The sequence below is a fragment of the Corvus hawaiiensis genome, chromosome 5, assembly GCF_020740725.1.
Source record: "Corvus hawaiiensis isolate bCorHaw1 chromosome 5, bCorHaw1.pri.cur, whole genome shotgun sequence".
In the NCBI taxonomy this organism is placed as follows: domain Eukaryota; kingdom Metazoa; phylum Chordata; class Aves; order Passeriformes; family Corvidae; genus Corvus; species Corvus hawaiiensis.
The window spans coordinates 36,049,156-36,065,549 of NC_063217.1; positions in this window are offsets into that span (position 1 = coordinate 36,049,156).

Here is a 16,394-nt window from a genome sequence, read left to right on the forward strand (position 1 = left end):
TACAGTGAAATAGACTATGGCTATGTGCATAGTGTAGAATTTTGTAATCTTCTTTATAACATGCAGTCATATTTCCATTATTTTATATTTCTTTTTGGTACTGGCGAGACCACCGTAATATGTCTGCCTAATGCAAGAGAACTAGACTCTTCAAAAAAATGCACGAACTTTCAAATCTCCTTCTTCCCTCCTCCCCTCCGCCCCCTAAGTTGGGCATAATTAGAATTTCCTTATTTTAAACTATTTTTTGATTACTTTACTTAGAAGTCAGTTGGTCTTGATGGAATATCCTTTAATCAAGACAAAACCTACAACTGAATCAATGACTTAAATGCCCCATTCTTTGTGCACACATCAGACAGCTCATATGGCTATATGAAATGTCTTAAATCTACTACAACATCAATGAACTTTGCAGCACAGAGATAAAATTATGGGAAAAATATCACCAAACTGGTAAAGATAGATGTAAAATTATAACTGCTAGCTATTTAATTTCATATTTCCATTGTGTGCAGAAGAATTCTGTGAATAAACTTTTTTTCTAGATACTGTGAATTAATCTAAAACATGATAAAATAAACTTTTTAGCTACTTCTCTTTTCGGCTTTTTTTGGCTTTTTTACACATATCCACCACCCACACCCAACTACTCTCCCCACCTCACCCATTTTTAAGCATAGTTACAACTGGTCCTGTGGCACACAGAAGAACTGAAGTGCATTGATGCGTGGATACCAAAATCAGCATCTATACAAATGTACATAACACAAAGGGCTGTGGTTTTTTATTTTCTTCGGGATTTCCAGTGCATTATTCCAAAGCTCTGCTTGTTCTAAACCTAGTGATTTGTTGAAATCGTATGTTCAACTGATTGTACCCATGAACTCTCCATAATCTTCTCTGTCAATGAGTTCTGCTCCTGTATTCCTTACCTGAAAAATGGCAAACACAAAAATTTCTCTTCTGGATTAGTTAATCAACACAAATCTTTCTCACATGTTTGAGCAGAATAACCCCACCATGTGCAACAGTTACTTGGGAAGACCATCGCTCCAAATGTCCTCTCCTTCTTCCTTTTACTTCTCTCCACTTTATATAAAGAGCCTGATACCATAATATGAAATATTGCTTTTTCACTTGGGATGAGTTGTCCCACCTATGTCTCCTCACAATTTCTCACTGACCCTCAGTTTCCTCCCCAGCATGGCAGTATGAAAAGCAGAAAACAACTTGGCTCTGTGTAAGCCCTGCTCAGCAATAACAAAAATGTCTTTATATTATCAGCCCTCTGTCCAAAACACAGCCCTGTACCAGCCACTGGGAAGAAAATTAACTCTACCCCAGCCAAAACCAGCATGTTTGTACCAGGCTAAGAACAGAAACAAATAAAATCTGAAAAATATCATGAAACAGACCACTTTTTGCACAAAGTTTATTGACTAAACTCATATAACACACATGAATAACAATTATAATTAGTTTTCACAATATTTCTTAACATTTTTTACATGGTTATATGGTCTGTAGCTGAATTTTCTCCCTCACTCTCAGGACTCAGGTGAGCTCAAAGGCTGTATCCTTAATTTTGAACAAAAAAAACCCCAAACAGCTATTATTTACTGGCTTTAAGGCCATTTGCATGGCACAATTTACATTCCAAAGCCCACAGAAATAGGTAGCTTCATCTTTTCTTGAAATAGTCAATAGAACATGCTACTTGACCAACTTTATTTGGGCACTGAATGGGAAAGTGCTCATGTGTTTAGGCAAAAAAGCATGTAAGGACTTGGACCAGCTCTTAAACAGTGTGGGTTATCATGTGTGTATTGGGTTTGTGTGACAAGGTCTTGGTAGTGGGGGGCCACAGGTGTGGTTTTTCTGAGAAGGTGCTAAAGCTTCCCCTGCATCCAAAGAAGAGAATGTCAGTCGGCTCCAAGTTGGACATGCCACTGGCCAGGCATGAGCCCTTCAATGACAGCATAATGCATCTGTGATAACATATTTAAGAAGGAAAATAAAGTTATTGCGTGAAAGCGATAACCAGGGAAGAGAGGAGTGAGAAAGCAGAAACAGCTCTGCAGGCAACAAGGTCACTGAAGATGGAGGAGGATTTGGTGCTCCAGGCACTGGAGCTGAGGTTCCCCTGCAGTCTGTGATGAAGACCATGGTGATGGAGCTGTGCCCCTGCAGCCCATGAAGGTCCACGGTGGAGCAGGTATCTACCCTGCAGAGCTGGTGGATGCCTGAAGGAGGCTGTGACCCCATGGGAAGCCCCTGCTGGAGCAGGATCCTGGCAGGACCTGTGGCTTTGTGGAGAGAGGTTCCCACACTGGGGCAGGTTTGCTGGCAGGACTTGTGACCCTGTGGCAGACCAATGCTGGAACTGTCTGTTCCTGAAGGACTGCACCCCATGGAAGGGACCCATGCAGGAACAGTTTGTGAATAGCTATAGCCTGTGGGAAGGACCCTGCGCTGGAGCAAGGGGAAGAGTGTGAGAACTCTTTCCCCTGAGAAGGAAACAGAGGCAGAAAAAACATGTGATGGACTGACCGCAATCCCCCTTTCCTGTCCCCCTGCAGCACTGAGGGGAGAAGGTGGAGAATCAGGAATAAAGTTCAGCCAGGAAGGAGGGAGGGGTTGGGGAAAAGTGTTTTTAGGATTTGGGTTTACTTCTCTTTCTTTATTCTACAATGATTTGACTGGAAAAAATTCAATTAATTTCCCCAATTTGAGCCTGTTTTGCCCATGATTGCAATGGCTGAATGGTCTCTACACACCCTTATCTCAAAGTATGAAGCTTTATTATAAATTCGCTCCTCTCTTCAAGTCAGGAGGGGAATGATAGAGAGGTTTTGGTGGGCACTTGGCATCCAGCCATAGTCATCCCACCACAATATGATCTTACTTTAGTGTGAACCTTGCCCTGAGCTGTTTACCAGTATAAACAGAGAAGGTGGGCCATGGCTCCTTTGGAGAACCAGTAGTCAGCACAACGGTTTTACAGGGTGTCCTATTTGTCCTCTGGATGAGAAGGTGACCGGCACTTCTTTCTATGTCACTTTTACCTGGAAATAAAAATAAATAGTTTCTGTAGAGTAGCTTAATTTGGGGCTTTTGTGCTTGTACCTGAAAAACACCTAGAAAATTCCTGAGACAGGGGATGCATTTTGCTTTCAGGATAGTAAGATACCTATTGTAACCCTGATTTTAGAAATCATAGGAAATAGTGGACAACAGCACTACTGATGCATTATTCCTCTTTAAATTAAAAAGTAGATGTGAAGTTACTAAATTTTTAATTGCAATCAACTTCACATGTGGTCTAAAGTATAAACTGAGTATTAGTCAATTTAACAATATGATAAAAATCTGTTCTTTGGAAAAGAATAACATGGATACAGTATAGGAATCTGAAAAGGAAACCTTTGGGAAATGAGCTAATAGTAGCAATTATACAATATGTAGCAGGATAAAAGTTCAGCAGCATAAATATTGATGGCAATTAGCTAAGAATTAAATGCACATTTAAAAAGGTAAGTGCTCTATGAGAACTGAATGCTTCAGCAGAAATCGTTTGGAAAATGCAGTGGGAGATTATTTCACAACATTGTGCTGCATCATAAACACACCACTACTAAAGGTTTTTGATTAAGTGGAAGAGATGAGATTTGTTTCTCTGAAACTTAAAAGCCTCACACAAGCATACAAAATGAGAAGCAGCTTAGAATTAGACTGCTGCAAAGGAGACTTGGTTTTATTCCTATAACAAAGTTACAGTAAGTCACCCCAAAACTTACTGCATCCCCAGATGATAACAACTGTGTCTTGTCTCAATAATGTATAGAGATATAGATGATCAAGGTAGATAAAGATATCTCCTGTCTAGATATTTGCATGTTAGTTTCTATAGGGATTGATATGAGATATATTTCAGCTAATTAAGTTGCTTCACATGGATATCTGCACACCAGTGCCGCAGTTTCATAGTCAGTTTGAGCAGGCATAAATAGGTTCTTCTGCTGAACCAGCCATTCCACCCTCTCCTCTCCCTGGCTGCACAGCTCTATCCCCATAGCACCGCCTCTTCCATTTTGTCACAACTTGCTGTAATTTCACTCTTCTTCTCTGAGTTGATTCTCTGATTCAGACCTGAATTGTGCAAGCACAGATGAAGGGCAATGCCAAGGTGAGGATGGGCAGACATGAGTGGGGGGCTGGTGTTAAGTTCCAGCAGCGATGCCAGCATATTTTGTTTTAGACTGTTTGGGGAACAATGCCATCACTAAAGAGAATTAAGGTGAGACAAAGAAGACAACAGCTGGTCTAACAAAGCAACAGATGGTCTTCTAAGAAAGAGCAGTAATACTTATTTTATTAACCCACTCCTGAAATAGAAAGGCATTCTGGACAGAAAGATGGTAGGAAGGTTGATGGGTTGTGGCTGTTCTCTACGAATCATCAACTGCTCCTCTGCAACTTCTGGAAAATGAAAAAAGGTTTCAGTAAATTTAGAAGGAGAAATGTCTTTGTAAACGTGGCTGCTTTTTTATCCTTTAGAACCATGGGAGGTAGACAGATATTAATTTACTGGTGTCAAGACGAGTTGACAAGTCTCATGGTGCAGAGAGCCCTTGGTAATTCATATACACAAGAAACCGAGAAGAAATTTTGGATGAAGTAACAGAATTGTCCAGGTAATGCTCAAGTTGGCGCTTTCTTCACAGTGCCATGTTCCGTTTTGGCCAAATTTAGAAATATATCCTCTGAGAGAAGGCAGGTCACAACCATCCCTCTCCTACCAGGTTCGAGAAAAAATAAATTTTCCTCAAAGGAAAGTGAAAGAGATAAAAACTATTTATTTAACAACACACAGGAAAAAGATAATGATGCTAAATAATAAAACCTCTCGATCTGCTGAGAGAAACCAGGGAAAATTTCAGAGTCCTTCTGTAGATCTCTCTCTCCCCCTCCTTGGAGCTGGAACAGGGTGGTTGGCCCCAACTCCAGGGCCAAGGCCTTGGTAGAAAGTCCTCCCAATGTATTCTGATGTTGAAACTGTCCAGCAGAGAGAAAAGGAAAAAAAATGAAGTCCCAGGAAAACAAAAGTTCAACTCTCTGGAGGAAAAGGAGCTGAGGAAAAAAAACTGCCGAAAGCTGGCTGGAAAGAAAAGCAAGCTGGGTACTTCCCTTCCCTCTTGCTCTCCTGCCACAGCTGAAAAAAAGTTGCTATCTTTGTGTGACCTTGAACAAGCTGCAAACTGCTTTGAAAAAGTTTTGCTCAGTTTTTCCTTCCCCCTCTTAGGCTCAGTTTAAAGGCATAGAAAGGCACAAAAATTAATTTCTGGGCATAGGGCAGCAATATGGGATACACATCATAAAGTCACCCCAAGACATGCCAGCAAGTAGAAAAAGCACAGCTAATATAATAAAAACCAAAATCAATTCCTATTTGGTGGCCCCCATGAAGAGGGGTATCTAGAGTCTAGCCCTCAGACATAAGAGATATGAAAACAGGCTCCTAAATCCTGAGCTGTCACTAAAAATCTGACCATGGCCAATGACCATGGCCAAAACTCTTTGTATGGTTGTGGAAGTTACCTTCACAAAAGAAAAGATCATTCAAGAACCTGATGAATCAGCGACATAGGGATTCATGGCTGAAAATACAGCAAAATAAGATAATAACTATTACTTACTATAATATATGCAATGTATAATACTTATAAATGAATAAATAAATGAATAGATTTTAGGGTATAAATAATGGGCTGCAAAATCCCTGAATTATTTATAGTTTGGAGGACAACTTTCTTCTAGCTAGTATTTCTAGACCCCTTACTGTTTTCTCAGGCCACTGCCTTGAAACACCTTAAATGGTCCTATTAAAATAAGCGGGACTGTTTCATGTGGAAAAAAAAAAAATTACATATGTGTCTGAAGAACTGAAGTTTGAGCAGCCAAATTACTTGATTTGTGGGTGTTCTCAAGCAGCTAGAATTCTTAATGGAAAATATTATGCATGAACCCACTGAAGATAAAAATAACACCCATATCTTTCAAGAGCTGTGTTAGAAATGTGAGCCACCAAATAAATTACCATCTACAGATTTACATAAATGGAAATATGAAAGTATCATTCTTCAGACATTCTGAATGCCACTAGAGCAATAAATTATTTACTTGAAGCCTAATATGGGCTGTTGCTGGATTCAGAAAAACACTTTGTCCTAGAAGATCAATACCATATAAATGTTCAGAATCCCAGCGCAGTCCTGAAAGTTTACCAAAATGATTTTGAATGAATAACGGTGATATTCAAATACTGCTTCAAGTATTTTTCTGCTAATATATGTAGTAAAATTGTTGCTTTCTGTGATGAAGGGGAAAAGCAAAATCAAATACTATTTAAAGTCTATCGAAAGACAACAGCAAGCTATCCAAGGTAGCTAACAGCAGAAGAGATAGTTCACTTACTTAATTTGAACCGAGATTCTCACTGAGATTGGACACGTTTTCGATTTTAAAAGTAGGGGGGTTTGAGAATGGTATTCAATAAACTTGGATATTGTATTATCTCCTTTCATGAAAGTCTAAGTGAAAAATAAAAATCTCAGCTAAAATCACCATCAATTTCACTGAGTAAAGATATTCTTTTCTAGTAAATACCCAAATGTTTCTTTTTCCAAGAGCAGATCTGCTGGGAATAAGGTCTAAAAGTGCAATTCACTCCTCCTTATAATTGTTTGATGTCACATGGGTCTTCCAGATAGGAATATGTAGGAAAATTTTTTCAGCTTCTTCAGTGTCTTTAGCCCTGTTTCCGGCTAGTCTCAATACTGTAACCAACAGGACTGTAGAGTAGGGCAAGGGAGTTGAGCCTGTTTCAGACAGTAAAAGCAGTGGAATATATATGATGTATGTGGGTGATAAACTATTATCAAACTTAGAAGTTTAAACAGTTGTGTGTTAAAAATGAAGCAGAAAGGAAAATAAAAATAGCATGACTAACCAACAAATCAAAGTAATCATTCAAACCAGGAAGACACTGAAACCCAGTCTTGGTGGAGAGGAAAATACAATTAGGTTAGATAAAACATAAATTAAGTGGCTTCAAAGGCAATCTGAAGTGCAAATGTTGAAAGCTTACAGAGAGAGCAGGAAAATAGTCTCACTGATATAAAGGAAAAGATCTAGTCAGAAAAAAACAACTTTATAGTCATCATTTTTTTCATCTGACTCAAATTAATGTCACAGAACCAAGTTTATGTGTAGAAATTTCAAATGGATCCCAGGTTTCTGGTTTCCTTCCATAACTTCTCAGGTGCCAGATGTCGTTAAGGAGCTCAAAACCCTAGTTCTTAATAGCTCAGAGAAGGGCTGAAAATATTCCTGGTTCCTCCACAGCACACTAAGCCATCCACCGAGGGATGTCAGACTGCCAGCTCAGTGACCTGGAGATGGGCCACAGATTTTGACTTTAGCAAACAGACAACCTGGAATTAGTTCTGCTTAGATTAGCAAGGAGCACACCACAACTGGCAGACCCCTTGGTGCTGAGGACTGGCAGCTGCATTACCTACGTTTCAGGAGGGGTTTCAGAACAGACTAGCTCTTCTCTGCTCTGTCTTGGGAACAGAATGCCTATTATGACTTAGAGGGTATTAGATACTAAATACCAAGACCATATTTGCTAGTTTAGTTTCATCTGAAAGAAAACTATTTTTTTGAACTTTTGTTACCACTTTGTGAAGCAAGCCAAAAAAATCCCAGAAAATGGAGGCTATTGGGATGTTTATGTAAAAAATGCACCCTTGATCTCAAGTAAAATGCTCATGCAGAGGCTCATCCTCTGATGATTAACTTGAAGAGAAGAGTCTGGTCAGATTCAGATTACTTTTGTGGGCAGCAATGAAAATGGATTTTTGGCATGTTGAAAACATTGAAGGGAAAGTTCTATCTGAGCTTGCGGAGTTATCTCTGCATTTTTTCTTGATCAACTTTAATTAAGGAATCAATTTTAAAATAGATTGCCAGGGAGTAAGAAGACCAGTCTTTCCTCCTCAATACTACAGAAAAAGCAGATGAGTTCTTTTCATCCCTCTTTACCAGACTTGACAGGTATACACCTGCCCGAAAGCTTTTCTTGGATAGTAATGAAGATGAGGCACTCTCAAAAATAAAGATGAAAGAAAGATTAAGAAGTTGATGCCAGAACAAAGTGAGAATTTAAATCACAATAACTAGTCAGAACTGAATAGTAGAATTAGAATGAATGAAAACACCAAATTGTTAACAAAACAAAAAACAACCCTCAGTCCTTATTGGACACCTATGTTCGCAAGAGGTGATGTTGTGACCTGCTAACCATTGATGTTCACTCCATTAAAAGGTAAATTAATTTTAAAAAGATGTACAAGTTCTTAGTAGATGAACATGATACATAATGCTGAACTCTCATGGATTCTTTGCTTCAGTAAGGTAATATGCTTCAGTTGACTGAAGCCCTTTGAAACCTTAAAATACAGCAGATATAATTTTTGGGGTAGAATTTTAGCATACCACATTGGTTTTGTGCCTTTTAAAAAACAAAAACCTTTTAGTCTTTTCTCAGGCAATGAAGCTTACAGGTTGTAGAGTGCAGTCCTTCTTTGGATTACAAACACAGCTGTACCATTTGTCAAGGACTGATTCAGACCGCCCTGGAACACGGGAAAGCAGAACACCTGCAATACATCAATGATGTTGCATGGGGCAACACCACAGAATATAACCTATAAAAAAATAAAATATAACCTATGTCATAGGTTAGCAAGCATAGTCCCAGAAGGGACGTCCTTGCTAAGGGGTGCTTACAGTTTCCTCTGGGAACTGATAGAACCTATCAGCTGCCCAGTTTGAATATGGACAATTCTCTAAGCCACTTAAAGTTGTGAACACCTCTGTGATCCACATTTAAGAATAGGCAAACTCCCCCTCCAAGCTCTCTCTCGTTTCCGGCGCTGGGACAGGTGGCTGCGGGGCCCCGTGTGGGGGCCAGTGGGCCCGGCCAGGCCCTGCTTGGGCCAGGCCAGGCTGGGCCACGGCCATCCTGGAGCCGATGGACCTGTTCCAGCCGTGGAACCCCCCCCACTGCCTTGCCGTGGGCAGCCGGAGCGGCTCAGCTCTCCCCCCTCTGCACTGCGATAAGAAAAATTCAACATTCCAGCTGCAAAGCTGCAAGGCCAAGGTGAGATTAACCCTTTTTATTGCTGTGAAGAGCTGAAAACCTGAGGGAAGAGAGAGAGGAGATGCTTAAAGCTGAAATTCTGTTGTGAAGCTATGATATATCAGAGTATCCCGTTGTAATTTCATGAAGATATGGGGGGTGGAGCGTTCAACTCGTGAGCAAAAGCACCTGCGCTGAGATAGGCAGATGCTGACGCAGCTGTAATTTCATGAGAAGTTTGGACAGGGAGAGATGGACCAGATGAGGACTTTTGCTCCAAACGGGAAAGGAGAAAACCTCAGTCCCTAGAGATGAACCAGATGAGGACTTTTGCTCCAAATGGGAAAGGAGAAAACCTCAGTTCCTAGAGATGCTCCCAGAGATAGTCCTAACGATGAAGATGATGAAGACCCTTTGCTCCCAGGGAAGGAGAAGGGCCTCTGTTTTTGTTCCTGAACGGCTCAACCTTAAAATTGTACCCCAAAAACCTTCAAGAGTGGACCCTCGAAAGCAGTTGCGGGAAAAGCTGCAAGTCGGGGGAAAGGACTCACACGCAGGCAGAGAGACTCCTCTTCCTAAATGGACTGAACAATATTTGGAAGTGGGCGGCTGTCTCGTTGTGATAATGTTTTCATAGCATGAGCAAGAAGAGACTTCTCTTTCTAAATGGACTGAACAAGGTTATTATGGAAGTGGTAAACAGACTGAACATCTTAAGGGTTGTCTTTGAACATTGTCAGTGGGAGAAGGGAGGAAGGTGGGAGGAGGAGGAGAGTTCTGAAGGTGGTATAATTTTTTTTTTTTCTTCTTTTAGGTCTGTTAATAAACTTCTTTATATTCTTTCAAGTTTGGTGCCTGTTTTGCATTTCTCCTAATTCTTATCTCACAGCAGATAAACAGTAATGAGTATTTTGGACCAAACCACTACACCCTGGAACACGGGAAAGCAGAACACCTGCAATACATCAATGATGTTGCATGGGGCAACACCACAGAATAAGTTTTTAGAAGAAAGAAAAATCAAAAAAAAAAAATAGTCAGAATCCTCAACACCCATTTTGCTATAAAAGAAAGGAGAAGGGACCTGCACAGGAAGTCCCATTTTTAGGAATGAAATGGTAGTATGGATGTCATCAGATCTCAATGGATACAATCAACAAAATAACAGCTGTCTCTCTACCAACTGGCAAAATAAAACACAAGCTTTCTTAGGTATTGTAGGGTTTCAGAAAAGGAGCTTTTCAGACTACAGACTGATTGTAAGCCCTCTCTGCCAAGTGACCTGGAAGAAGAACAATTTGAAATGAGATTTTAAATAACGACAGGCTTTTAAAAAAATTAGCCAGGAAATATTTCATGCAGTAACTATTTAGCCAGTCCAGGCAGTAAAAAAATATTAAAAATCTGCTCTTCATGTCAGTCAGGGAGAATGGTCCTACCTGGAATCTCTGGCAGAAGGCAGCAGGGAAGACTTCATGTTAGACTTTAGAGTAATGGAGTTCTCTATAAAAGATCCGAGGCCAACTATACTCCAACAGAAAAAGAAAAATTGGCAATGTATGAAGGGGTTTAAGCTGTTCCAGAATTTACTGGTCCTGAAGCACAGCTTCTCCTGACAGTGGAGTGCTTGCTGTTCAAAGGGATGGCTTCTTCTATGCGTTTTGCAACTTGTGAGATACGGATCACACAGTAGGCTCTAACAGGAAAACCTAGTCACCCAAGAACTTTGGAAATGGTCATGGACTGGCCAACAGGTAAAGATTTTGGAGTATCACCAGAGGAGGAGATGATGTGTTTTGAAGAGTCTCCACTGTATAATGAACCGCATATTGCTGCTCGGGTAGAGAACCTGGTTGTAAAACTATATTTTACAAGAGTGGGGGCACTGAAGAACATCACCAGCAGGTGGATCAAGCTTCTAGTATTGAAGTGGCTCAGATGGGTCTGGGCTGACAACATAAGGATTAATTGGAGGGCCTCAGGACACCTCAGGTCATCACAGAAGAGATGCAATATGAATGGGCTCATGATCAAGGCATGGATTCAATCATGGACATGGTTATTTACAGGTTATCCACAAATGTGAAACATGCATTGCAATTGAGCAGGCCAAGCAGCTAAAGACTTTGATATGGAGCAGGATGGCTGAAATACAAATGGTAAGGCCTGGCAGATTGATTATGTCACAGTCCCACAAACCTGCCCAGGCTAGCGCCATATGCTTACAATTGTGGAAGCAAACACCAGATGGCTGGAAACATATCCCACACCCCATGCCACTGCCTGGAATACCATCCTGGGCTTTGGAAAGGAACTCTTATGGTAACATAAGTCATACAACAGGATTCATTTCTGAAACAGCCTCATAGACACCTGGGCCAAAGAGCATGGCACTGAATGGGTATATCACAGATCTTATTGTGCACCAGCCTCTGGGAAAAGCAACTGTTATAATGGTCTGTTAAAGACTATACTGACAACAATGTGTGCTTGTGCTGGGATATTCAATTATTAGGATATACATATAGCAAAAGCTGCCTGGTTAGCGGCTCCACCCAACCAGAACTGGCTTCATGATACAACAATTAAACACACCAGACCACCTCTCCTGCCTCAAAAAACTACTGTGACATGTGGAAATCAAAGTTATTGTACTAGTTTGAAAACAAACCACTGGGAGACCACAAGTCAGAATTATAATTTAATAGGAAAATTAAAATAAATACAATAGTACAAGAACACTGACAGAATCAGGATACAACCTGACACCCTGTTAGTCAGGGTTGTGGTAGCAGTCCAGATGAAGTGGTTGTGTTGAAGTGGTGTTCTTGTAGATAGGTCTGGTCTTCATCTGACAGTCCAGTGGTAGCTCTTGTCCTCTGAGAACCCAGTAGGTAGGACTACTTGTGCTCTTCCAAACCCCTGATTATACCCAGGTGGGAATTCTTGGCTCCTCCCCCTGGGTGGAGCATCTCACAAGGGATTGATGTAATTCTATGAGTCATGCAGTGGGTCCTTGATTGCCCATTAACAGAGAGAGCCCCCAGAGGGAGTTATCAGAGATGAGTCATGGTAGAAGATAACAAACATTGCCCCACCTGCTTTAACAGCTTGTGAAGATGATAATAGAATACATACTTTTGGTTACATCTTACATTGTAACCTAGGACAGTCATTTTATAAATCAAAAACAATGGATATTTTCAAGAAACAGCCTATAGATTTAGAGAATGATATCTGTGTGTATATATAAAAGACAGGAAAGGCTATCTTGAAAAATGTGAGATCTGGGCAAGATACAAATAGTATAGAATAAGGAGTGGGTATTGCCCTGTTTTTTGCTGGGAGGGAATTAATTTTCTTCCTATTGGACGGTATAGTGCTGTGTTTGGGATTTAGAATATGAATAATATTGAGAACACACTAGTGTTCTAGTTGTTGTTAAGCAGTGTTTCCACTAAGTCGAAGACTTTTCAGCTTTTAACACCATCTAATCATCAAGCAGCTTCAAAGGCACAACAAGCTGGGAAGAGAGAAAGGCAGGGCAGATGACCCCAACTGACCAAAGGGTTATTCCATACCATGTGGTGTCAAGCTCAGTATATAAACTATGGGAAAAGCTGGTCATGGACCACTGCTTGAGAACTGTCCGGGCATTAGTGGGCAAGAGGTGAGCAATTGCATTATGCAACACTGTTTTCTATAATCTAGCTATTATTATAATTATTTTTTATTTTTTTCCCCTTCAGTTTCTGTCATTAAACTATCTTCATCTCAAACTAAAAATTTCTCCCCAATCCCACTGAGGGAGTGGATGGAACAAACAACCGGCTGGTATTTAGCTACCTTCTGGGTTAAGTTACAACACCACTGAGCATAAACAGTTAAAATGCATGATAGGAAAGAGCAGAAAGTACACATAGCATGAGCAACTTGTTTATCATATTTCTTAACTTCTAGTTTTGAACGTTTAGTTTTGTGCTTGTGCAATTTTTACAAGCTCATCATTACTGCTGAAGTAGCTGTCATGGAATACAGTTGAGACATGGAACATTAAGGTTCAGGAAAGAAAAAGAAATGTCATCCAAAAAACAGGAATCACAAGTGTCTTGCCAAGGATTAAAAAACATGCTTGTGATATCATTCTTCATGCTTCACAACACAAATCCTAACAGTGGTTGCCTGGGGTTAAGAAGAGATGTCCTTTTCATTACAGGGATCTCATATCCAATTCTGAATTCTTCAGCATCACAACAACACCATGTCTGGCCGTTAGTCTGATTCAGCATGTCAGCTTCTGTGTTTCCTGCCTCTGCCAAGGCAGAAACTCTGCTTTATTACCTAGTGATAAGAAAACTCTTAACTCTAATAGCTGTGCCTTAAAGGAAACCAGCCATGAAAGAGCATTCCAACTCTTGATTAGTAACAAATGCAATTTCCCTTCCAGGCCTCTAAGCAGAGGATTGGGCAGGTGTGTACAGTTGTTATGATAAGAGAAACACATACTGCATATTAGAAAATTACACAGGAACGAGACATGAAAACTCAGGTAGAACTGGAACGTTATTACAGAATCTACTGAAAGAAATAATCTGTACAATTATAAAAGTTATATTTGGGAGATAACAAGGTAAAAGAAGAAATCCAGATGTCACAATATAAAAGACAAGGAAACAAACAAATGGAGATCTAAGTTTATTGAATCAACGGTACAGAGAGATCAATAAAGATTTGCCAGAGCCAACCTCCAGAGAAGCAAGGTCAGTTATTATAAGAAACTAGCTCTTTCACTCAAATAACTGAAATACTTTCCACTGTATTTTTAGCACGGGTAGATAATGAAGACTTTATCTTGCAACATGAAAAAATGTTATAAAAATAGAACCATTTAAATCTCTAAAACGTCACTGATAACTTAAAAATACATTTGACTCTAAAGTTAAGTTATTGTTCAAACTAGTATTCTATGTTCAAAATCTTCAGAATGTTATGCTGAAATCTTCAGAAACAGTAGTTGAAATGACAGTGTTGTCTTGACATAGAAATGTTTTAGCATTTTGAACAGCCATATAGTCTTCTACAAGATACACTAGCTCGGTTTCACAGGCACAGCAGGCAGATATTCCTATCTGCTCCCTGTTCCACTGTTCTGCATGGGCACAAAAAGACAGATCAATCACCCTTTACAGTACTTAGTTCAAAGTATGTCTCTTCCTACACATTTTAGATATCCAAACCTGTTTTGGATTCCTCTCTGGTGCCTGTCATCTAAAAGATATAGTACTAAGTTTTAGATGCAAATTTCAAGCTTTAGGTACACTCTGAGATTCTTGCCCCTTGAGTTTCCCAGATTGGATATGGTTTGGAGTCTCTCTTTCTTTTCCCTGCTACTAGGTCATCTCTATATACCCACAATCCAAAAGAGGTGAATTTTCTGAATCCAGATAGTTTCTTATGATCATCCATTCAAGAGCTGAGTACAGCTCAGCCATCTTTCTGTGTGTGCTTCCTTAAAAGGCAGCTGGTAATCCCAATCACACTCTAATTGTGTGACAGATCTACTTCATGTAAGATCTTGTTGAATTTTACAGTTCAAACCCCAAGAAACTTAACCCTTTTGTCTAGCCACAAAAGGAGAAAAAAATCTGTTATGTAACACAGGTTTTGGTATTGCCAGGTAAGATTTTGACTTTCCCCCAAGGAAGGATTCAAGGGTCATGTATAGCACATTTTTTACTCATGTGCTAGTGGATATTGATTTACTAACAGAAGTTTTCAAATAGTCCATACCTCTCTATAGGAGACATCAGCAAATACATACCGAAACAGTAGTTCTGTGCAGCTACATAAAAAGCACATTTTAATACGAGTGGAGTTTTGCCTTCTTAAGATGACACTCTTCTCTGCAGAAAACTTTAATAAAATTATGCAGTTTTCTTTTACGAGAACATGTAAGAGGTTAATTTTTCATACTGATTAGCACCTACAGTCTAGAAATCAGGACACTTCCTGTTGGAAAGGTAAAATCACTAGCAAATCATAAAAAATTATCTTTCTTCCCAGCATGAAGTGAGTTGCAAAAAATGAAATTGTTGCTGTCATAGTTACCGTTATGGGATGGTGGCTGTGTAAAATATTAAAAAAGAGTTTGATCATACTTTTGATTTTCAATTTATCTTAAGCCTCTTAACCTTCTGTAACACATTGTGCTTGAGGATTAAAACCATTAGTCTAATAACTATAATTAGTCATAATTATCCTAATAGGGGATATTAGTTAATGAAATTTCATTTCAGCATTCTTAATAGATTTAATTAATACAATATTTATGTCAGCTTGAAAAACAGAGGCATTTTGCAATGCACCTAATTCTTTACATCTTGCTAAGAAGTATTAATTTAATGGAAGTTGCCAAAATACAATCAAAGGTGGACTCTCAATGTGCCGTGAATTTACCTTGTACCAATCACATTAATAGCAAGATCTTTACACCTCTTCCCCTTACTTTTTCTGAAAAGAATTTTTAAACATTCCTGGCTGGTACTTTTCTAATGGTTTGTCTTTCTTCCAAACTTCTTGGTTTTATTCAAATTCAAATAAAAGAAAATTCAAATGTTATCCAGTCACTAATGTAGTTTCCTCACCTATGGCCCCTCTTTCCTTTTCTGGGAGATGGGCAATAAAGCCAAACAAGACAAAAAACTTTCAATAACAGCAATAGATCACAATGTGGAAAGGATCCCTATATGACTATTGCCTCTCAGCAGCTCTGGACTCAGGGAATTCATGCTTACCTTTATAAAATATACACTTAAAACAAACCAGCACATGTTGAATTTTGCTGTCATAGCTCAGAGCCTCAAGTGCTGTAAAGAAAGCTGCTTTAGATTTACAGAAATATCCTTACCTGTGAACAGAGGCAGCTCTAACTTTGGGGAAAGCAAGGAAGGCCCATTCTCAACTACAATCATCAGTAAAATCCCATTCCCCATATGTGTTAACCGTGATGATGCCCAGCCATAGTAGCCTGTCACCACAGCATGTTGGAAGTGTACCTCGCCTGTGCATCTGCCCTCAGGTGCCTATCACCAGCAGCCAAAAGGCCTTAGAGTCCTGTGTTTAAGTATATTCAGTCAAAAGAAGACAAAAGTTTTAAAAAAATGATAGATTATCCAGGAAAATTAAA